This window comes from Cetorhinus maximus, chromosome 15 (assembly GCF_964194155.1).
Source record: "Cetorhinus maximus chromosome 15, sCetMax3.hap1.1, whole genome shotgun sequence".
NCBI lineage: Eukaryota > Metazoa > Chordata > Chondrichthyes > Lamniformes > Cetorhinidae > Cetorhinus > Cetorhinus maximus.
Genome location: NC_135893.1, coordinates 4,141,560 through 4,166,729, shown reverse-complemented (window position 1 = coordinate 4,166,729; position 25,170 = coordinate 4,141,560). Strand labels below are relative to the sequence as shown.

General features: G+C 42.0%; 1 protein-coding gene across 2 annotated transcripts in view; it reads left to right on the top strand.

Moving 5' to 3' along the window:
- The window catches only part of mib2 (MIB E3 ubiquitin protein ligase 2), a 254,519-nt gene that overhangs the window by 47,594 nt on the left and 181,755 nt on the right, over nucleotides 1–25,170 (top strand). Inside the window, exon 1 of one of the 2 annotated variants that reach the window (XM_078557746.1) lies at nucleotides 11,425–11,835. The exons of the other annotated variant lie outside the window; for it this stretch is intronic. The gene's annotated coding sequence lies outside the window, so the exon portion shown is untranslated. Of the gene's footprint in view, nucleotides 1–11,424; nucleotides 11,836–25,170 lie in introns of those variants that run through there. 2 annotated transcript variants of the gene reach the window in all.

Sequence of the window (25,170 nt, the reverse complement as noted above, 5' to 3'; positions counted from 1 at the left end):
GTCTGACTGACAATCTTAATCTTAAATTGGTTGTCGGTGTAATTCTTAGCACATTGAGGGTTATTTAGCAAATGTTGTCCAATTGCGGAATCACATCTAATGTTGGACACTGTTTTAAGTTTTGCAAGCACGGGCTGGTTGGGTTAAGTTTGTACTTTGTCTATTGCAAATAGCAGTTGGGACATGCTGTTTGATGCAATCCGCCAGCCTTTGGGATGTACAGCCTACATACCTAGCATCACATTGTCACTGAAATCCATATCATTTGTGTGATGGGCAGAAAGTCTTTCTGGCTTGATGGCAGCTTTCTGTTAGTGGCAAATAGCACTCGTGTTGCTATTGCACAGCGGCAGTGTAAAACAGCTTCTACGTGTTTCTCTTTTCAGCAGTGCTCAAGTTCTGTACTACCAAACGACTATTTGTTGAACTGTGTTTATCAGATGAGATCATCATAAAACCATATTTGCATTACAATTGACAAACCAATACGTTTTGTCATAGGGTCGGTCTCGAACTGAATTCTGCTTCTGCCATTTGCTGCTTATTATTTTGTGATGAGTTGGGAACAAGGATGTTTATTTCCCTTTAGGAGGGTGCATTCTGCACAGTTTTCCACCGAGGAGGGCAGGATTGATCACATCCTTGTGAACCTTTTAATGTAATTTTAAACCTGGCCTATGCACAGATAATGTTCGTCTCTCCCCCCACCTCCCAAACAAGTTCCACCTTGGAGAGGAAGTGATCTTTGTATTTGTCTTTTGCTGGTCGTTGTTTTTTCCTTAACATCTGGTGCATAAGTGCTCTAGAACTTGATGTAAAAGGCCCTATTAATGCTTGTTTGGCATTGCAAAGTTGGATTTCATGGCTGAATAAATCTGAGATAACAGTTTATCAAGGTGTAATACATTAATATGGGTGCCAACATTCAAATAAAAAAAAAACCTACCCACTGTACACAAGAAAATGTATTCAGTTTCCAAAGGCAAGCAAATACTCAAAGGATTAGAATTGCCAGGATGTTTTGCATTCTGAATATTCAGATATAGAATCAGGGGTATAATAGATCTGCTGTTCACTTTTCCAGCCTTTTTTAGTTACATTTGGTACCGCATCAGTCAAGTAGAAGTGAAAGTCATAGTATCATTGCCTTGTTTGGTATGTCACCAGGCTACGTTTTGTGTCTGCACAGAGGATAGCTTTTTCTTTGCTGTTGTTCAAGGTGATCATTCCCATTTGTTGAACTGAAGCCCATCTCTACATTCCATCTCAAAGGAGTTACTTCACCATCTCTGGATTAAGTAATGGATTAATTTTCAAGAATATTTTACTGAGGGTTACCACACCTAATTAACTGCTGGTTGAGATAAATTAATTGCCATTAACTCCCCACTTAGTCCTGAACTAAAAGGTTGTAAGAAAAGGTCAGGAGTGTAGAGATTTGCTTTTTATAAAGATACCATTTTAGCTGATCTCCCCTATATGTGTTCTTTCACCACATTGCTCCTTTCCCTATTTAGATTCATCGTCCTCTTCAGCCATTTGTTAAGTGCCACTTCAAGTAGGTAGGCACTTTATAATCAGTCACAATGAGATCATGAAAGCAGCCAACGACCACTTGCTGCCCAGCTTTTCATCATTGTGAAGAACTGTTCAGTTTTTTTGTTTGGCTCACCACCCTTGCCACAATCGATCCAGATTGGAAAATGGTTGTGTGGGGAATTGCAGTATTAACCTGTATCTTACACTTGCATGATGTATTATATTGCATCAAACGATGAGGCTGACAGGATATCAGTAATCTAAAAATGTACATTATTTTCAAGACTTGTTACTGAGGTTTATTTTAGATCTGGTATTTGAAATTAATTTATGGATGTTAGTTTGAGTCTCTCATAAATGTAAAGTGAAATTAACTTTTTTTTCTCTTTTTGCTCCTGATAAGTTTTTTATCTGCAAACATTGACTCCGTGCTGGAATATATTTCAATGAGCATAATATAATTCACCAGTTGTTATCATCACCTTGTGCAAGCACCAATTCTTTGTGTGTAATCATAGACAGTGAGTTTGGCAGGCCTTTGTGACCATGTGGAACATCACACCTAGTCCAGTCTCATACTCACTCGATATCCACTAACATTGAGGGTCACTGTACATGATCAGGGGTCAGAATCCAATTTTATTTTACCTGCTCTTCTGGTAAGCTGATTATTATAGCTTTGCCATCACCCCAGTTTGACTGGATATTGAGCCTGAGACTTTCAGTGCTAAATGGCTCCTCTGCTCATTCCCTTAACCAATTAATCCATTGTTTTGGAGAATGGTTTTACTGACTTTAAGTTGGTGAACGAAGAGAATATTTGACTTATTTCCTTTTGGTAAAGAATGTTGTACACATTCTGATTATTTCTGAATGCAGTGAAGATATGTTTAGTTATTACTCTGTATCATTACTTTCTTCTAAGTATGCAAACACCCTCTTGCTTTATTTGTATCTGAGATCTTCAATTTCAGTGTGCAAAAGCATTGCTTTTACTATTCACAGCTATTTAATGCACTTAACTCTGGAAAATGTTTGAAAATTCACTACAGAAACCATTTTATTGCATTTCTATGTAAACTTAGAAGATTTCACACTTAGTTGTTGTCAGCCTTCTAGGTATAATTGGTTTCCATTTTAATACACTGTAAACATGAGATAGCAAGGGAAACGAAACACTTCGTCTCAAACAAAATATAAATGTGTTGGTGAAAGAGCTACTGTAGCGCTACAGATTAGGAGAACGATTGATTAACTATAAATAAAACCAAACATTTAACATGAGGAGGGCCCAGAGTTCAGTTTTCTGATAAAGGCTCTACTCGCAAATATTTGTTTTTATAAAGCAACATTGGACAAGGGGTTGATTACTAACTCACCTAATTCTTTTTAAGTACAGTCACATTGAATTTGATCAACAATGTTGTGCCCAACCTTCCCTCTGTGCTGCGTTGACTGATAGGGGTTGCTACAGAAAGCCTTTGTTCCCCTTGGATAAGAAAGCAACAAATTGGATAGTGTTACTGCTCCTAATTGCGAACGTGTGCATTACGGCGGGTGAAGACAAGATTAGGCATGCTGGTGCTGCCCCCCATGGTTTGATAGCTTATCTACATCCCTCCCAATGGTATGCAGTACTTAATGACAGCAGTGATTTAGAGAATCTGGGCTATAGGTTTGTAGTCCCATGCAGAGCCCCTGCTGTGAGTGTGGGTCACAGATCAACCTTTCTTTATCATGATCCATACCTGATTGGGATGAGGCAAAGAGGACAGCTGAGAGCTGTGGCACTTCAAGGTAACAAGTCTGTACAAAGAAACTTTAACCCCCATTATTTTGTGTGCTGATTTTCGTTATCTGTTTGTATTTTGGATGGAATATCTATTTTGTGCCACTAAATATTGTTAACGTACATTGCCAACATATTGCTTTAATATCTGTAAATGCCTCTCTTTGGTCTTTTTCTCCATTATTTATTTTAATTTACTCTTGAGAATTATTAAAATTTTCCTTGCGTGACAAATTAGTAATGAGTACCAGGCAATGCCCTGTTCCAGATCTGAAATTTGCCAGATGGCAAGCCCTGTAATGAATTTCTGTTTGAACTATGTGCTCCTGCCAATGATTATGCAGCTATTGCACTGGAAGAGTTGTTTTGGAGCAACTAAGATAGTTGTTTGGGCACTTATTGACCAGGGATGACTCTCTATGTCTCTCCCTCTCTCTCTGTCTGTCTGTCTCTCTCTCTCTCTCTGTATGTGTCTGTGTCTCTCTCTCTCTCCCTCTCTAACTCTATCACGTGCTCTGCCTCTAGCTCCATCGTGTGCACTCTCTGTCGCACTCTCCTTTGCTTGCTCTCTCTCGTGTCGAGGATGACTCTTGCGGATGGCTGGATGGAAGTGGTTTGCAGGTGGCCTATGAGCCCCATCTTAGCACTGCAGGCTCTCCCACAGTGAGGACATCAGTTGTTGGTTGGTAGAGGCAGTGACAGATTGTTGGCTTGGGCAGCTGCCCCTTTTTCCATCTCTCATTATTCTGTCCCAATGGCTGCTTTTATTGATTGGAAAGTCTTGATACCAATCTTGATGATGAATCACCATTTTGGTTGTGATTTGGCCTCTGCTTCTCATATGTTGATATTATTAGAGCAGACCTTCATGCAGGCCTTGAGATTGTCTTTGAAACGTTTCCTTTGGCCACCATGTGAATGGGCTCACTGGTGTGGCACTTGAGTAGAGCACCTGTTTGGGCAGTCTTGAGGCGAGCACTCTTAACAACATATCTTGTCCATCTCAGCTGATGTGCAATTATCATAGTCTTTATACTCGGCATGTCTGTGTTGTGGAGGACCCTCATGTTTGTTCTTTTGTCCTCCTCCTTGACTGACAAAAATACTTCTAAGACAACATTGATGATGTACTAAGGCCTTGATATGACGTCTAAGTTGTCTAAGCTTCAGCACCATATGAAAGCATAGGCAGAACCACTGCCGGTAGACTTCATATTTAGTGTCAGGTCTGATATCATGATTCTCAAACGAGAGTATATAATTTGCCATAGGCTGAGCTAACACATTGGACTCAGTGTACTTCTTCATCAATGGTAGCTTTTTGGGATCGATCACCTCCAGAAGTTGGGAATTGAGGGATGGTTTCCAACATTAATACATTTGGTGTGTGTTGGTAGAGAATTTTGTTCTTCCAGGCATTCAAGGCAAATCCGATGTTTCCTTAGGCTTCAATGAATATGTTATTCTTCAGAGTGAGCGCTAACTTGGGTGTCATCAGCATATTGTAGTCCTGTTACTGAAATGGTTGTTGTCTTGGTTGAGGTGGAAGAACTTACCATCAGTGTGTTGTTACCTGGAGGAACCTGTCAGTAGTTTGCAGTGTTGTTGCAAGACAGATTGGGTATAGCTATGGTGCAGCAACACACCTGATTTGGCATCTGTTTTGACAAGAAAGATGTCTGTGCAAAGTGCTGTTATTTGCATATTGTCATGTATGAGATGGATGATGTTTGTGAACTTAGCAGGGCATCGATATTACTGGAGCATCTTCCAAAGGGCAGTTTGATTTACCGAGTTGAAAGCTTTTGTGAGATCGAAGAAAGCCATGTACAAAAGGATGTTCTGCTTTCTTGCATTTTTCCTGAAGCTGGCCAGGGATGACAAATTCTATAGCATTGATGAATGGAAGGCTGGAAATTAAAATCAGTTCCATGCAGCATGCTGTGATAAACGATAGAGGGTTCAGTGTTTGCTAAGAGTATGGCTTTTGGGGCTAGCTTATCTACATTTGGGAGAAGTGCCATCTGCTTATTCTGTTTGGCACTAGCTGTGAAGATTTCCCCTAGGCTGTCAGAGTTTACTGCAGACCAAAGTTTAGAGCTTTTTGCCCTGAGTAATGACCTACCTTTTGTCTTTCTCTTGGCGCCTATTTGACAATAGAATGTGCATATACTTTATCATCTGATCTGTGCCACCTTCATTTAAGAGATAAAGTCATAGAAATCATAGTTTATGACATAGCAGGAGGCCATTTGGCCCATCATGTCTCTGCCAGTCGATGAAGCGCTATCTGGCCTCATCCCAGTTTCCTACACTAGGTCTGAAGCCCTGCGGGTCATGGCTTTTCAAATAGAATCCAGGTATTTTTTGAATGTGGTGAGAATTTCTGCCTCTACCACCCTTTCAGGCAGTGAGTTCCAGGTCCCTACTATCCTCTAGGTGAAAAAATATTTCCTCATCTCCCCCCCCAAACCTTCTACCACTTAGTTTCAATCGATGTACCCTGTTTTTTCTCACCACTGCTAAGGTAAATAGGTCATCCCAATTACTTTATCTAGGCCCATAGTAATTTTATACACCTCAAGCCACCCCTCAGTCTCCTCTATTCCAAGAAAAACAGCCCCAGACTGTCCCATCTTTCCTCAGGGCTAAACTTTTCCAGTCTTGGCAAATCATTGTAACCGTAAATATGGAATGCCAGAAGTTCAAGTAATGCCTGAAATCCAATTTCCTGCTGTGATTTGAAATACTTTTTGAAATCCAAATTCAAACTGCAGCAACTTTTATCTGTTGGAAATTAAAGATTAGATGTTTCAACTGTTTTACCTGTAAATTTCCACCCTAAATTTTGAATTTACACAAATGTACAGCAGTCATTGATATTGCCTGGAAACTCCTATTCTGTCAGAAGCTCAGAGTGCTCACTTGTGTAGCCTTTGCTTTATTGTGGTAATATGTCTTTTGGCTCCCAGCAATTAGAAATGATCACATTTTTAGACAAATGCTGGAGCTGCCATGAGATGTATTTGTCGCATCTCGCCATGTGCCCTGGGATGGTACCTTTTTGCTATGGTACACGGACTGTAGTGCAGTAGTGAGTGATGTGGCATTCTGATTGTGTATGTATTCATGTATATAACAATATAGTTTCTAACTCTTTTTGAATAATAATATAATGGGATTTTCTTTTACTCCACAACCGTTACTGCACAGAGGTTTTATTTCTAAATTAGAATCTTTGGGCTCCAGACATTTTGCTTTTTTGCTTATTTACCATCTCCTTTACCTCTCTGAAATAAATCAATAGATCTTGACTTAACTTTTTTTTATTGCAAACTGTACTCACTTTTGGGGGAAAAAAATGTATTCTCTGTTAAAATGAAGTTCTATTTTTGGGTGTTGGTATGAAGTACTTTTTAAAATTCTTTCACAGGACTTGGCCAGCATTTATTGCCCATCCCTAATTGCCCTTAGAAGATGGTGAGCCGCCGTCTTGAACTGCTGCAGCCCATGTGGTGTAAGGACACCCACAGTGCTGTTAGGGAAGGAATCCCAGGATTTTGACCCAGCGACAGTGAAGGAATCGCGAAATATTTCCAAGTCAGGATGGTGTGTAGCTTGCAGAGGAACTTCCAGGTGGTAGTGTTCCCATGCATCTGCTGCCATTGTTCCCTAGGTGGCAGAGGTTGTGGGTTTGGAAGGTGCTATCGAAGGAACCTTGGTAAGTTGCTGCAGTGCACCTGGTAGATGGCACACACTGCTGCCACTGTGCATCTATGTTGGAGGGAGTGAATGGCCAAGGTGGTGGATGGGGTGCCAATCAAGAAGGCTGCTTTGTCTTGGATGGTGTCAAGCTTCTTCAGTGTGTTGTTGGATCAGCGCTCATCCAGGCAATTGGAGTGTATTCAATCACATTGCTGACTTGTGCCTTGTAGATGGGTGGACAGGCTTTGAGGAGTCAGGAGGTAAGTTACTGCAGAATTCCTAGCCTCTGACCTGCTCTTGTAGTCACAGTATTTATATGGCTGGTCCAGTTCAATTTCTGGTCAATGGTAATCCCCCAGGATGTTGATAGTGAGGGAATCATTGATGGTAATGCCATTGAATGTCCAGGGACGATGGTTAGATTCTCTCTTGTTGGAGATGGTCATTGCCTGGCACATGTGTGGCGTGAATGTTATTTGCCACTTGTTAGCCCAAGCCTGGATATTGCCCAGGCTCTGCTGCATTTGGACATGGACTGCTTCGGTATGTGAGGAGTCATGAATGATGCTGAACATTGTGCAATCATCAGCGAACATCCTCACTGCTGATCTTATGATGGAGGATAGGTCGTTGATGAAGCAGCTGAAGATGGTTGGGCATAGGACACTACCCTGAGGAACTCCTGCAGCAATGTCCTGGGATTAAGATGATTGACCTCCAACAACCGCAGCCATCTTCCTTTGTGCTTGGTATGACTCCAGCCAGTGGAGAATTTTCCCTCTGATTCACAGAAACATAGGAAATAAGAGCAGGAGTAGGCCATTCGGCCCTTTGAGCCTGCTCCGCCATTCATTATGATCATGGCTGATCATCCAACTCAGTAGCCTGCTCCCGCTTTCTCCCCATATCCTTTGATCCCTTTTGCCCCAAGAGCTATATCTAACTCCTTCTAGAAAACATTGTGTTTTGGCCTCATCTACTTTCTGTGGTAGCGAATTCCACAGGCTCACCACTCTCTGGGTGAAGAAATTTCTCCTCATCTCAGTCCTAAATGGTCTACCCCGTATCCTCAGACTGTGACCCCTGGTTCTGGACTCCCCCACCATCAGGAACATCCTTCCTGCATCTACCCTGTCTAGTCCTGTTAGAATTTTATAGGTTTCTATGAGATCCCCCCTTATTCTTCTGAACTCCAGCAAATATAATCCTAACTGACTCAGTCTCCCCTCATATGTCAGTCCTGCCATCCCAGGAATCAGTCTGATAAACCTTCGCTGCACTCGCTCTATAGCAGATAAGAAGACCAAAACTGCACACAATATTCCAGGTGCGGTCTCACCAAGGCCCTGTATAATTGCAGCAAGACATCACTGCTCCTGTACTCGAATCCTCTGGCTATGAAGGCCAACATACCATTTGCCTTCTTTACCACCTGCTGCACCTGCATGCTTACCTTCAGTGACTGGTGTATGAGGACACTCAGGTCTCGCTGCACGTTCCCCTTTCTCAATTTATAGCCATTCAGATAATAATCTGCCTTCCTGTCTTTGCTACCAAAGTGGATAACCTCACATTTATCCACAATATACTGCACCTGGCATGCATTTTCCCACTCACTCAGCTTGTCCAAATCACACTGAAGCATCTCTGCATCCTCCTCACAGCTCACCCTGCCACCCAGCTTTGTGTCATCTGCAAATTTGGAGATATTGTATTTAGTTCCCTCATCTAAATCATTAATATTTTTTGTGAATAGCTGGGGTCCCAGCACCGATCCCTGCGGTACCCCGCTAGTCACTTACTGCCATTCGAAAAAAGACCCGTCTTATTCCTAATCTGTTTCCTGCCTGCCAACCAGTTTTCTATCCATCTCAATACACTACCCCCAATCCCATGTGCTTTAATTTTACACGCTAATCTCTTATGTAGGACTTTGTCGAAAGCATTCTGAAAGTCCAAATAAGCCACATCCACTGGCTCCCCCTCATCAACTCTACTAGTTACATTCTCGAAAAATCCCAGTAGATTTGACAAGCATAATTTCCCTTTCGTAAATCCATGCTGACTCTGTCCGATTCTGCCACTGTTTTCCAAGTGCTCAACTATTAAACCTTTTATAATGGACCCTAGAATTTTCCCCACTATCGACAATTCCTATTGACTCCAGTTTTGCTAGGGCTCCTTGATGCCATATTCAGTCAAATGCTACCTTGTTGTCAAGGGCAGCCACTCTCACCTAACGTCTTGTGTTCAACTCTTCTGTGCATGTTAGGACCAAGGCTATAATGAGGGCGGGAGCTGAATGGCTCTGGTGGAACCCAAGCTGAGCGTCAGTGAGCAGGTTATTGCTGAGTGTGTACCACTTCATAGAACTGTCGATGACTTCTTTCATCACTTTGCCGATGATCGAGAGTAGCATGAGGGGGCAGTAACTAATTGGGTTGGATTTGTCCTGCTTTTTGTGGACAGGACATACCGGGGCAAGTTTCCACATTGCTGGGTAGATGCCAGTGTTGTAGCTCTGCAGGAACAGCTTGAGTGGGGTGCGGCTAGTTCTGGAGTGGCATTGCCAGAATGCCTTTGCAGTATCCAGTGCCTTCATCCATTTCCTGATATCACGTGAGGTGAATTCAATTGGTTGAAGACTGGCATCTGTGATGCTGGGGACCTCCAGAGGAGGCTGAGTTAGATCATCCACTTGGCACTTCTGGCTGAAGATGGTTGCAAATGCTTCAGCCCTGTCTTTTGCACTGATGTGCTAGGGTCCCAAATCATTGAGGATGGAGATATTTGTGGAACCTCCTCCTTCAGAGTTGTTTAATTCCACCACCATTCACAACTGAATGTGGCAGGACTGCAGAGCTTAGATCTGATCCATTGGTTCTAGTATCTGTATATTGCATGCTGCTTCTACTGTTTGGCATGCAACTAGTCCTGTGTTGTAGCTTCACCAGGTTGACACCTCATTTTTCGGTATGCCTGGTGCTGCTCCTGGCATGCCCTCCTGCACACTTCATTGAACCAGGGTTGATATGTCGTTGGGGATATGCCGGTTCATGAGGTTACAGATTGTGTTCAAGTACAATGTTGCTGCTGCTGATGGCCCAGACCACCTCATGGCTACCCAGTTTTGAGTTGCAAGATCTGATCAAAATCTATCCTATTTAGCACAGTGGTAGTGCCACACAACATGATGGAGGGTGTCCTTGATGTGAAGACAGGACTTTGTTGCCACAAGGATTGTGTAGTCATCATTCCATCCAATATTGCCATGGACAGATGCATCTGTGACAGGTAGGTTGGTGAGGCTGAGGTCAAGTAGGTGTTTCCCTCTTGTTGGTTCCCTCACCACTTGCCACAGATGTAGTTTAGTAGCTGTGTTTTTCAGGACACTGCCAGCTCAGTCAGTAGTGGTGCCACCGAGCCACTCTTGATGATGGACATTGAAGTCCCCCACCCAGAGTACATTCTGTGCCCTTGCCACCCTCTGCTTCTTCCAAGCAGTGTTCAACATGGAGGAGTACTGGTTCCTCAGCTGGGAGGCAAGGTGTTGGGAGGTGGTGGATAGCATGATAGGTGGTAATCAGCAGGAGGTTTCCTTGACCATGTTTGACCTGATGCACGAGACTGCATAGGGCCCAGAATCGATGTTGCACACTCCCAGGGTAACTCCCTCCTGACCGAATACCACTGTGTCGCCACCTCTAGTGCGGCTGTACTGTTGGTGGGACAGGACATACCCAAGGATGGTGATGGCGGTGTCTGGGACGTTGTAAGTAAAAGTAAATGAAATTATGCTTCTAGGTTAAGAGTGATCAAAGTCAGCTTGGCTCACTTGATTCAGCTCACAGCCCAGGGTCAGAAAGCTCTGGGTTTGAGCTGTAGACCAGCTTTTGAACTCCTAATTTAGGCTGAATGCTGAACTATCAGAAATGCCATCCTTCAGAGGATATGTTAGACCAATGTCCTGCCTGCACGTTTAGCTGGCGGTTAAGGCTGCTGGGGGAGGATAGCGATTCAGGGAGGCAGAGCTCATATGGACCGAAAGGCTTTCTTCTTCATCCAAGCTGATCTTGTGGTTTCTGAGCTTCTTGACTTGAATTAAAACTGCCCTGTTAAGCTGAGCTCTTTTGAAATGTTAAAATGAATTGGTGCAGGTTTTTTCACTGTCCCTTAATTTTTTTTGAGTCTTGGTTTGATACATGAAATAGTCCAGATTAGGCTCCTGTATGGTACTCTGTGCTTGTCTCTCCGACTTGATGTGCTTGATTTACATTTGTTAGGTTTGTCCTGAATGCCCTGCACAGCAGGGGGAGGCAGTCTGCTATATTTCCAAGTCTCTGGGGTTTGACAATGAGAAAGTCTGTGCATTACTACAACATGTGGAGCGTTGTCTACCTCTTCACCTCTCTATTTGAGCTTTATCTGACTGCATTTGGAGGCTGAGACCAGAATGGCCCTTCATGCATCGTCCATGAACTGACGATTAAGTAATTGGATCAGTAGTGCACCTTCTGCTTGGCCTTATTGAACAGATTACCTTCTGTTATTTCCCTCTGAACTCAAACTGAACTGTCACTTTGAGAAATGTATTGTGCAGTTCCCTGACATGGCAGACGGGGGCTGAAATTCCTCTCTCTGCTACTTAGACCCTATCCTGTGTAGATTACTTCCTTGCTGTGTGAAAAATACATTGAAAGCAATGTTTGGATTTACTAGCTGAGAAGATTTATCTCCCTGGCATTATGGCTGTTTATGGTTTGGTGCATTTCTTTTCAACTTGCCCAGGATCCTTACTAGAGGTAATGAACCATAACCTGTTAGATGTTATTTTGTGTTTAAAGTTATATTGTGTATTGTTAAAATTAACTTGGTCAAATTGATCTGGTGACAGTTTAACCATGTGAAGTTGTACACTTCTGCAGTATTCTGTAATAATGATGGTTTACAGACTGAGCCATTCAGGTTTTGATCTAGTATAAGATGAGTAATTCTGCAGCGTATTATACTTGCATAATTAGGATTTGATATGTACTATTACAAAATGTAAGCAGTGGGTGTCCATTGTTTTCGATTTCTCTGGTGTTTCAAATGACAAATTTCAAAGAACCATTGCTTTATATGGTGCAGGGCTAACTTTTTAAACGAGTTAGTGTGAACACATGGAAAAGAAGCATCAATGGAAACACGACAGCACAAGTACACTGCTTCATTGTTTTTAACTGAACCAAACCCTTGCTTACAAAATAAAGGTCCCGCTTTAGGCTACATGCCCCACAATGGAACTGCTGGTTTAAGCCCGCATGCATCTGCAGCTCGTGGAAATTAAACAACTCTTTATTCCATATTAGATTTCTCTGGCTAAAGTTGATACTCTTGTTAGGTTACCTAATGATCACTGCTAGTTTTTCTATAGGCTTAGATTAGTGTCAGTTGGTTCTGTGCCTTTGTAAGCTGTTTTTATTAATTTGTGGGATGTTACATAAAATACAGTTTGAGAGCTCAAATGCCAAAATACAACACCTTACTTATATTTTAAACAGAATGTATATAATAATTTCCAATAAGATAATTCTCCATTGCACTCGTCCAAGGCAGAACAGCTTCCTGGTGCTTGTGAACAGAGCAAATCAGCAGTTGCGACCTCTCTCAGTATTCAGGAAGCTGTCTGATGGCAGGTCCAGCTGGCTTGAAGAGAAGGTTTGTATTACTGCAGGAACCTGCCTGGGCAATGTCTGGTGTGGATTGTTCCACTGCAGTAAAATCTGTAGAAAATATTTCCAGCGTTTGTTAAATTTGTATTTTAGGGTTTCTTGAATAAGAGAGAAGGAAAGTATAGGCAAAATACTGCGGATGCTGGAAATCTGAAACAAAAACAAAAAATGCTGGAAAAACTCAGCAGGTCTGGCAGCATCTGTGGAGAGAAAGACACAGAGTTAACATTTTGAGTCCGGTATGACTCTTCAGAACTAAAGAGAAGTAAAAATATGGTGAAATATAAGGAAAGTATTTTAGCACCTTAACCAGCGATTGTGCTTTCTAACCCTTACTTTGCTGAATAACCTGTTCCACATGACTCATGTAGATTGTGTGTGTCTGTGTGTCTGTGTGTGTGTGTGTGTGTGTGTGTGTTAGCTTTTAAACATAAATACTCCTTGCCCGGGTGAATAAAGAGGAGCTAAAGATAATTAACATAAATTACTATTTTCTTGTGTTTATCCTTAAAGTTATTTTCATTTGGCCCTCTCTCTCTCTCTGTTGAGCTAATGAGACGATGTAGAATGAGGCTCCCTTTATGCTGCTGCTTGCTAAGCAAGCTGAGAGAAGATCAACAGTGCAGGCCAACACCAAAGCTGGGAAGAGTCAGAGAGAATTTGAATTACTGCTTAGACAGGTGTGTATACTAAATGGGCTGCTGGATAGCTACAAACTGTGCAAGTTTCTGTTGTGGCCAACCAGCTCTCATGTGGGTGATGATGATCTACTGTCCTTCAGGTACAGAGTTGCAGCCTGCACCATGCTGGTAAATTCTGACGTTGTACTTTTCTATTGCTATTTGGCTAGACAGCAAGAGAATGAAAAACAAATTGTGTGGAAATTGGCCTTTTCGAGCATTCATAGGGCTGGATTTTAACACCCAAGAACTGGGTTGTTTGGTGGTGGTGGTGGGATTAGGGGCAGGGGCGGGGGAGAGGTAGTCAGGTCAGAGGTTAAAATTTTTAAAATCTCAAACCTGACTCCAATCCACCCACTTCTCGGTTTGACCGTGGTGAAGCCAACTTACTCCCAGGCATGGCTTGGAAATTTAAATATTTTAATAAGACTGGCAGTCTCCGGAAACCTGGCAGCTGAAGAAAGTTGATAACGTCTTCAGGGAGAAAGTTGCCTATAAAGCATTGCTTGTAGATCAAGGGGAGCAGGAGTGCTTTCCCCCAGCCTCCCAAACTTCCCCCGACCAGACCAGACCAGACCAGACCAGACCATCCCCCATCCCCATACAAAGACGCTGGGGTCATGGATTTATTCTGCCTGACCTGCAGTCTGATCTGGAGTGCTTACTGCCTGACTGAAAGCCAAGCCTGTCAATCAGATTGACTTCTGGTTGGGGAATCTGTAAAGGACAAAAGACACACGCATGCAGAAAAGCCCAGACAACCTCTAGGTTTCCCATCTGAAACTGTGCCCCCCCACCAACCCCTGTTTATATTCCTGCCCTCAGTAATGTCTAGGCTATAGTGTCACTGCAAGTGTGATATTAAACCTCCAAGGTCTGTGGTTTAGCGGGAAGCTTTTACTGGCACTCTAAACTCTGGGGCATACTCTTTTTTTTTTTCTCTCCAATAAAGAAAATACTGATCGTCCACACCAGCTGGGCTGTGAATCCAGAAATAGAAAACGAGAAAAGTTGGGAAACAAAAGAGAGAAAAAGACAGGAGGGAAAGGAGATAAGACAAAAAGCTACAGCAGTAGAGCTAATAGAAACAAAGGAAGGAGAAACAGGAAGAGAGAAGTCAAAATAAGAACAGTACAAGACAGAAGCTGAGACAGTGTTGTGTGGAGAATGCAATGTGAGGGGGAACAACCTTCTAACTGAGTGAATGACTTTTGAATTTTGGGAAGCCAGGCCTCTGCTTGTTGACACCCTGAACACTGCACCGGTTTCCCACCCGCGCTCATTTCTTTAATAATCAAAGATAGCTGAGAAGATGGCCAGTTCTTTTTGATCATTTGAAAGGTCACCAGAGATTGTTTTAATTTTTAAAGCTTGCCCATTCTGGCAGGCTCTACAGCAGCTGTGACAGCTGATTTTCTCAGTGTTAGGTTGCTGGTAACTTCTGATTGGTTTAAAGCTTTTTCCCCTAAATACAACACTGGGTTTCTCTAATGATAACCAGAGAAACCCAGTGACTCGAAAGAGAGAGTGGGAGACAGAGACACATTGATTGAAAGTATGTTTAAAAATAACGATTTGTGTGGGTGACTGGTGATTTGCAATGTTGAATAATGCGTACTATATTTTAAAATACCTTTTCAGTCTCTTGTGACAAATAGCAGTCCATAAAAAGTGACTGTTTATGATTGTGGCCCTAGACCAACTTTGAGTTAGGTGATGCTGAATTTGGAGGTTTTAAAAGGCTATTTTAAAATTTTTTTTTCGTTCATGGGATGTGGGCATCGCTGGCCAGGCCAGCATTTATTACCCATCTCTAGTTGCCACCTTGTTCAGAGGGCATTTAAGAGTCAACATGTACGCCAGACCAGGTAAGGACGGCAGATTTCCTTCCCTAAAGGGCATTAGTGAGGCAGGTGGGTTTTTACAGCAATCGACAATGGCTTCATGGTCATCATTAGACTTTTAATTCCAGATTTTTATTGAATTCAAATTCCACCATCTGCCATGGCGGGTTTCGAACCCAGAGCTTTACCTTGGGTCTCTGGATTACTAATCCAGCGACAATACCACTACGCCATCGCCTCCCCATATGGGAAGTGAAGATATGAAGATTGAGGGTGGAAGAAGGTTGTTGCAACAGTGAGTTAGAATGGGAGTCAATGCAGTATGTTCAGAGCAGAGAATCGGTTAGCATGTAGGGCTGGGTATTTAGAAAGAGCCATAACAACAGTGCAAATGTTTCCATTTCTGTCCACCCTTATGGGCACGGAACAAGAATGCTAATTTTGGTACAGTTATGAATATTGTGGTGCTATGAGCTCAAACCCATTCTGTTCTATAGTGACTGCCCAAATTAGTTTTGTAAAGGTGGTAAGAAGAGGAGACTTTAATTCCACAAATATTGGCTAAATTTAAACCCAAGTCCCAGAGGTGAAAGGAAAAATGAAACCATCTTGTCAACTAGTTCCCCCTCCCCCAACTGCCAAAATGCACGTCACCTAATTTATTTTTGCATTATGTTGTATCAAAACACGAACGTAAATTCATGGCCCTTATTATTGTCTCCGGGTTTGTGATAGTGGAAAAAAAAATTTGAAATTCCATAGTAGACATTTCGTCTGGCTTCATGTTTTGCCGTGTTGCCTGTCCCAATTTTTAATGATCGAAGAGGCGACACTTAGCTCAGGAGATGGTCACAAATAGTCATCAGTAACTTTTCCAGTTGTGTCTGACCTCTCATTAACTACACTTCTTGTCCAATATGAGGCAAAGCTGCATCTTTCTATATTGTTGGATACAGCTCCTAGTATTGAGCCACCATGTTAGCCCGCACTTGTAAAATAGCTTGCAAATGATTCTGGAATCCTAAAAATGTCAAATATTAATCTTATTCTAATTAGATTCTCATGTAAATATCTATGCATATAGCTCAACATCTCATTATGCTCTTTGTAATTTTAAAAGTAAGTGCAATCTCAACCATCCTTAAATTCAAAGGGCTGTGCTTTATTTAAAGATCAGATCGAAATGGATATGTTTGATTTAAAAGATCAGATGAAAAGAAGACTACTAATGCTGTAAATCTGAAATAGATGCAGACAACTCTGGGGGCCAATCAGCTTCTGAAAAAGAGAGGTCAATGTTTTGCCTCTGGCCCATCACTGAACTGGTGCAGACTGATTCACTGTATTTGCAGTGTTTTATCTTTAATATGAAACCTGGATTTTCAATAATGATTGCCTGGAAGTTCTGAGGTTGCAGATGTCATAATTATTCCATAAATCATGTCCTTCACATCCAGCAACTCGTTAAAACCAACCAGGGAAATGGAAGGCTGAGCTCTGTCAGATGCAATGAAGCTAATGAGTAGCTTGAAGTCATTGATGAGGACAATTAAAGTCAAGACTTTTTTTAAAAACAGTTTTAAAAAAAAAAGCCATTTGCTTCAACCTCCTTGTGGGATAGTGTGGTCCACAAAATTTATTTTTCAGAAATATACTTTATTCATAAAATCTGTAAAAGTCCATTACATGACAGTTCAAATTTGACATTACACAAAGTGCAAAACAGTTCAATGTCTTTCATTACATTATGTGGCACCCTTTAAGCGTAGTGAGGCACTTTATTTACAGGTTATATTTAAACATGCATGCCAAGCATGCAGTCCCAGGGGTTTTACATGAGTTCCAGCTCATCTGTGTACTATGGCGGAGGGCCTGTGTGGTGGCTGCCCATGCTTTAATGTGCTCCTCAGCACGTAGTCCTGGACCTTGGAGTATTCCAATCTGCAACTGGTCCTCAAAAATGCCTATATAGCATGTGAAATAGGAGCAGAAGTAGGCCATTTGGCCCTTCAAGCCTGCTCCACATTCAATAAGATCACGGCTGATCTGTTTGTATTTCGAGTTCTACATTACCATTTACCACCGATAACTTTTTATTTCCTTGCCTAACAAGGATCTATCTATCTCTGCCTTAAAAATATTCAGCGACCCCGCTTTCACCGCCTTCTGAAGCAGAGTTCCAAAGTTGCACATCCCTCTCAGAAAAAAATTTCTTCTCATCTCTGTCCTATAAGGGCGACCCCTAATTTTAAAGCAGTGCCTCCTAGACAAAATGACAACAGACCCAAAAATTTAATCATACACACTTTGAGACTTTGCTCAGGGACGTGATGAGGCATTTTATAGATGCAAGTCCTTTCTTTAAAGAATTAAGTGTTACCCTACCGCAATATTGGAAGTGTATTTCAAATACCTGCCCATGATATTCTGTTTCCATAGCTTACTACACACTTCTTTATTGAAAATGTGCCCGTCCTTCCCCTCCCACAATTTGTAAGGATGATCATATACTAATTTACATATTGTTAGCATAGGCCCTTGACTGACTTGTACATTGTTGTTGGCTCACAATATTTTGCACATTCCTATCAAATGCCTTGGAACGTCTTGTTACATTAAAGCACTGAATAAGTGCAAATTGTTTTTGTTAATGTTGTATCTGAAAATATAGTGAGGAAGGATTCTACAGTAGCAAAAAGAGAAGCTAAGGACATTCTGATGTACATGGCCTGTGCACTGTACTGTGGTTCAGTTTACTGATGTGTTATTTTGCAATAAGTCACATTGCATCATTTATATAATGAGCAGGAATAGAACGCGTGCATCTCATGAATTATTTTTATTGACTGTTGGGCTTAAGATGTGCACAAGTTATCAAGCAACATCAGGTCATTGTTCCACACTGAAGAACAGCTGAAGAATGGGGAATTCTCATCAGCCTAACTTTGTGGACCCTAAAAGAGACTTGGAGAGAGAATGTTAATGCCGGCAATTCCATAAGCATAAAATTATTCAAAAAAAGTGATCTTTTTCAAAGCAGAACATTTATTAGACTGTAGTATTCTTCCTGCAAGTCTTGCATACCATGCATGATTGTGTGCTCTTGAACTATGGAGAACTATAATTCTTCTCTTGATTCCAAGTACCTTAGCTCGTGTCTTTTCTCATTAAATGCTCTTCCGTTGCGGTTCCTGGCCAGCGAGCATCGTATGAATTTCAAATGACAACCAAGTATAACAGCCTTCAAGCAACAATAATTGGAGATATTTCTGCTGTCAGCCCCTGTCTGACGGTATACAGAAAGGCAGCGACTGTTCTGTTTACTTTTGGTAACATTCCAGCCCAAGGATTTTTAGGCTTTGCTGCATTAATTCAGAAATGGCAAAATTCAGGAAAGGAATGCTTTCATATAAACTGAGCCTTCCAAATTTTTGTAATTATTCATAAGGTAAGGATTTCACTTTATGGGTGAGACCTTTGTAATGGAGATTATTTTCATTAAAAGCCAATAGGCCTTTTAAGCTCCACAAGAAATTGAAATTCTGATTCTGAAAAATGGCAATGTAAATCCTTCCTTCACCTTTACATGTCGTCTTTGTTGTTTGATGTTTCTGCCAAGGCACTCAAAGGCTTTATCTCACTAATTAAAACACGCTATACAGTGCATCATACTGCTTCAAGTATGGTACCCACCGTAGCAAATGTGCTGCAGATATGAAGAAAGATGTAGCTTTTGAGAGCTGTTATGACTGAGCAGTTGTTAAAGCGGAGTTATTTCAAAATCCCAGATGGAAACTTTAAACAACTGTCATAACCTATAATTTTAAGTTAAAAGCAAAAAACTGCGGATGCTGGAAATCCAAAGCAAAAACAAAAATAAAAATACCTGGAAAAACTCAGCAGGTCTGACAGCATCTGTGGAGAGGAACACAGTTAACGTTTCGAGTCCGTATGACTCTTCAACAGAACTAAGGAAAAATAGAAGAGAGGTGAAATATAAGCTGGTTTAAGGGGGGGAGGGTGGGACAAGTAGAGCTGGATAGAGGGCCAGTGATAGGTAGAGATTGCCAAAAGATGTCATAGACAAAAGGACAAAAAGGTGTTGATGATGGTGATATTAGCTAAGAAATGTGCTAATAGGTGACATTAAAGGTAGAAAGCAGGATGAGCAAGGTACAGATAGCCCTAGTGGGGGTGGGGTGGGGGGAAGGGATCGAAATAGGCTAAAAGGTAGAGATAAAACAATGGATGGAAATACATTTAAAAATAATGGAAATAGGTGGGAAAAGAAAAATCTATATAAATTATTGGAAAAAAGGAGAATCGGAAACGGGGTGGGGATGGAGGAGAGAGCTCATGATCTAAAATTGTTGAACTCAATATTCAGTCTGGAAGGCTGTAAAGTGCCTAGTCGGAAGATGAGGTGCTGTTCCTTCAGTTTGCTTTGAGCTTCACTGGAATATTGCAGCAGGCCAAGGATGGACATGTGGGCATGAGAGCAAGGTGGAGTGCTGAAATGGCAAGCGACAGGGAGGTCTGGGTGATGCTTGCGGACAGACCGAAGGTGTTCCGCAAAGCGGTCACCCAGTCTGCGTTTGGTCTCTCCAATGTAGAGGAAACCGGATTGGGAGCAGCGAATGCAGTAGACTAAATTGAGGGAAGTGCAAGTGAAATGCTGCTTCACTTGAAAGGAGTGTTTGGGCCCTTGGACGGTGAGGAGAGGGGAAGTAAAGGGGCAGGTGTTGCACCTTCTGCAGTTGCATGGGAAGGTGCCGTGGGAGGAGGTTGAGGTGTAGGGGGTGATGGAGGAGTGGACCAGGGTGTCCCGGAAGGAACGATCCCTGTGGAATGCCGCCGGGGGGGTGAAGGGAAGATATGTTTGAGGGGCAGGTGAAGGGAAGATGTGTTTGGTGGTGGCATCATGCTGGAGATGGTGGAAATGGCGGAGGAGATCCTTTGAATGCGGAGGCTGGTGGGGTGATAAGTGAGGACAAGTGGGACCCTATCATGTTTCTGGGAGGGAGAGGAAGGTGCGAGGGCGGATGTGCTGGAGATGGGCCGGACACAGTTGAGGGCCCTGTCAACCACCGTGGGTGGAAAACCTCGGTTAAGGAAGAAAGAAGACATGTCAGAGGAACTGCTTTTAAAAGTGGCATCATCAGAACAGATGCGATGGAGGCGAAGGAACTGAGAGAATGGGATGGAGTCCTTACAGGAAGCAGGGTGTGAGGAGCTTTAGTCGAGGTAACTGTGGGAGTTGGTAGGCTTGTAATGAATATTGGTGAACAGTCTATCACCAGAAATTGAGACAGAGAGGTCAAGAAAGGGAAGGGAAGTGTCAGTGATGGACCATGCGAAAATGATGGAGGTGTGGAAATTGGAAGCAAAATTAATAAATTTTTCCAGGTCCCGACGAGAGCATGAAGCAGCACCGAAGTAATCATCGATGTACCAGAGAAAGAGTTGCGGGAGGGGGCCGGAGTAGGACTGGAACAAGGAATGTTCCACATACCCCATAAAGAGACAGGCATAACGGGGGCCCATGCGGGTACCCATAGCCACACCTTTTATTTGGAGGAAGTGAGAGGAGTTTAAGGAGAAATTGTTCAGTGTGAGAACAAGTTCAGCCAGACGGAGTAGAGTAGTGGTGGTGGATGGGGATTGTTGGGGTCTCTGTTCGAGGAAGAAGCGGAGAGCCCTCAGACCATCCCGGTGGGGGAATGGAGGTGTAGAGGGATTGGACATCCATGGTGAAGAGGAGGCGGTTGGGGCCAGGGAACTGGAAATTGTTGATATGATGTAGGGTGTCAGAGGAATCACGGATGTAGGTGGGAAGGGACTGGACAAGGGGAGAGAGAATGGAGTCAGATAGCAAGAAATGAGTTCCGTGGGGCAGGAACAGGCTGACACAATCGGTCTGCTGGGACAGTTCTGTTTGTGGATTTTGGGTAGGAGGTAGAAGCGGGCTGACTGAGGTTGGAAGCTATGGAAGGAAGATCTCCAGAGGTGATGAGGTCGGTGACATTCCTGGAAACAATGGCTTGATGTTCAGTGGTGGGGTCATGGTCCAGGGGGAGGTAGGAGGAAGTGTCTGCGAGTTGACGCTCAGCCTCTGTGAGGTAGAGGTCAGTGCACCAGACAACAACAGCACCACCCTTGTCAGCAGGTTTGATGACAATGTCAGGGTTGGACCTGAGAGAACGGAGTGCAGCAAGTTCAGAGAGAGACAGGTTAGAGTGGGTGAGAGGAGCAGAGAAATTGAGACGACTATAATTTTAAGTGTTGTGTTTGAGATGCGACTCTAAATTCAGGAATCAGACCACCAGTTCTCGAGGTTTTACATTAAACTAAATGAAACATCTTATTAATTTGCACAGGTTAAAATATATGTACACATGGCTACAAATTATTACTATCATAACTTTTAACAAATTCCCAAACTAATCTCCATTAAGGCAACAGCAACCCGTAGACTTTTAACCAGTCACCAGGCAAAGCATTTTCACCTTACAAATTCAAAAATAGGTTCTTTTCACTTAGGTTCCTGTGGAGACAGTTGGAGACTTACAGTTGCTTTTGATCTCGCATTGCCTCTGCGCTCCACACACAAAACTGCTGAAGTTATACCTAGCACCGCTCATTGAATGTAAATTCTCATTGGATCACCAGCCTCTTTGAACTCCACCTTTTAACAACAAAACCCCTTTCACAGCACCAATTTCATTAGTAATATAAACGTATTGCTCTCTGCTAGCTAGGTGGTAGCTTTCAACCCACTTCTTGAATGTTCTATTCAAAAATGCAAATGCACTCTATCTCTCTTACATATCAAAACTAGTACACATTAAAGCACCCAAGCTAGCTGGCTTTAATCCAATTAAGACACACTCACAGACTAAACCTCTATTTTAACATAATATATGTATTATTAGCTTCATGACAAGAGCCTAACACCAGGCAAAAGGTCAACTTGATATTAAGAGTTATAAATTAACCTTTGTTCTTGAAAGGATTTAATGGAATAAGATGGAGCGAAAGGGAAACTAATTTTAAGTATTGGGTGATGCTTAGAGAATATCCTCTTGTGTTCAAATTTCATTAGCATTGGTCACCTTGAAAGCCGTCTTCACTCTCTGAGGCGGAGAATGCTCGATACGTGGTGGCTCTTGCAGAGATCTACAACCTAAATGGAAATACTGTATAGTGGTATTAACATACAGTGGGTGTAACTTCAGCACACTTGCTGCAAACATTCAAGAAAGCGGCTCACCACCGCTTTCTCAACGACAATTAGGGATAGGCAACAACTGGCCTGGTCAGCAACGCCAATATTAAAAAGAACCTGTATTACTGTACAGGTATATTTTCTGATTTGAGGCATTTTTCCACCAGTTTAATTTTACTTTTATTTCATCAACTCATAACTTTAATCACCATACTTTTATTAAAAAATATGAATTTAGAGAATAACCATTAATACAAAAATAAAGAACTGTATTTAAAAAGAGCCTTTCACTTAATGTAATGTAATCAGCTATAGGAGCCACTTTGTGCACAACAGGTTTCCACAAGCAGCTAATGCCTTAAATGACTAGTTAATCTGTGTTAGCTGAGGAAGAGCTGATGGTTAAGACTTTGGGGAAGTCACATACTCTTCAAATAGTGCCATGGTATCCATGTCATTGCCGTGAGTGGGTAGATAAAGCCTTGGTTTAATGTCCAATTTGAACGACAGCACCTCTGATAGTGTAGGATCCCTTAGTACTAAATTGTTCTAATAAAGTTGATAACATAGACATTATCAATGTAATGTCCCTATGTATAAATGAGCTTGCCTGCTTGTTATTTACTATATGTCAGCAGTGGCTCAGTTGGTAGCACATTCACCTCTGAATCTCTCAACTCCGGGTAACAGTCCTGCTCCAGGGCTTGAGCACAAAAGTCAAGGCTGACTCTCCAGTGCAGTGCTGATGGAGTGCTGCATTGTCAGAGGTGCTGTGTTTTGGATGAAACGTTAAACTGATGCCCCCTTTGTCTGCTCGGGTGGATGTAAAAGAAGCAGCAGCACTATTTCGAAGAAGAGCATTGGAGTCATCCCCAGTGCCCTAGGCCAATATTTATCTCTCAACTAACATCACAAAACAGATTATCTGGTTATCATCACATTGCTGTCTTTGGGATCTTGCTGTGCACAAATTGGTTGCCGTGTTTCCTACATTACAATAGTGTCTATGCTTCAAAAAAGTACTTCACTGGCTGTAAAGCCCTTTGGTTTATGTGCTGAGTTATGCTGTCTGAGGAGTGCCTCTTTTGGAATTATAACACCTAATTCCTGAGAGTGTTTAGGAACAAACTTGTCCTGTGACTTTTTGTTGGGTGAAACTCCGCACTCTTGCATTTACTTCTTAAAACTTGATTTTTGTCTCCCCGTCTTACCGGATGTCCTTTAGGTAATGTGATTCAATAAAAAATAGAGCTCTGTTAGCTGAATTAGTCCAAAGGACTTGGTTGGATAATGCAAAATCTATTAAATAGTTGTTCATCAGTAGCCACTTTATTAAATATTTACCTTTGTGGTTGAGTTGAATCTCTGATGTTAATGTGTAGTGGAGGCACAGGGCATTAATCGTGTGGCCATTCCCGTTGTTTAAATCCACAAAACAGTGTAGCAGGAGGGGTGAAGGTGACATTGTGCAAATAGTTCTTCGAACTTTATCATTTAGTTTTCTTAAATAAACAATAAGGTGATGATCTTCTCAATGACGGACAACTGGTTTCTTCCCCCTTTACAGTATTTGTTGAAAAGACCACCTAACTTTTAAAGTTATCCAGTTCCAAATAAGTATTCAAACAAATTTCCGACCTTTGGCTGAACCCCAATGAGTCTACCACAATTGCCACAGTTAATGTACCATTGTTTCCTGCTGGGTACTGTACAGCTTCTGCTTATCCTTCTTGATTCTTGTGACGTATGTTACAAACACGAGTAAGAAAGAAAGTAAGCTGAAATAAAATCTAAAATGCTAAAAAAGAGTCTAGTACGGTGAAGGAAGAAAAAAAGTAAAATTTATGGAAAAGGCAACATAAAATGGGAAACGGTAAAGGAAATTTGAATTAAATAATTATGATCAGGGTTGAACTACAAGAACAATAATTAACTTTGTGATGAATATAATTATCAGAACTTTGGCCAAGTGGAGACATATTGAGCTCATTTCTTTTCTAGTTGATGAGCCAAGTCCAGCTGGTGTGGAATGTCAGAGTGTGGGTTGGGAATTAGACAGGAACTCCTTTCACATAATCACTGCTGAATGTGATTGTCTGTTGGGACTATTGGCGAGTGCCAGAGTGATCCCATGTGAATTGGGAGAGAGCTTCATTAAGATTCTGAAAATAAATGCTAACAAATGGGAAGATTTATTGGTTTTCTTGGTTCGTGGCCTGCTCTGCTAACCCATATATAATAAATGGTGATAGGAAGGGACGTGCTAGTTTTTAAGAAACTAATTCTGAATCTTTGAAGTGCGTTAAAGTTTATGCTGATAGAGCTTTGGTGCAGTTTTTTGCTGTATTTTTTTCTGTGTATGTTTTCCTTGCCTTATCACCTGATTTCTGAAAGTTTTGGATATTACCATCAAAATTTATGGTACAGAGATTCCTTGCTTGATGCCTTAGAGAAAAACAGTGATGAGAAGCAGGTACGTCAGAGCCTGATGTGGAGCCTGTGACTGTTGAAACAGTTTTTCAAATATCTGGACAGATTGGGGGGTGGGTATCGCATTTTTATCTTTGCAAACCTGGCAGGGCAGAAGTATTTTGCTGCGTGTTCACATCTGGACCAGTGAAGAAAAGTGTTGTCACTGAGAAGGCAGATAAGGTGGTTGAGCCACAGCTAATGA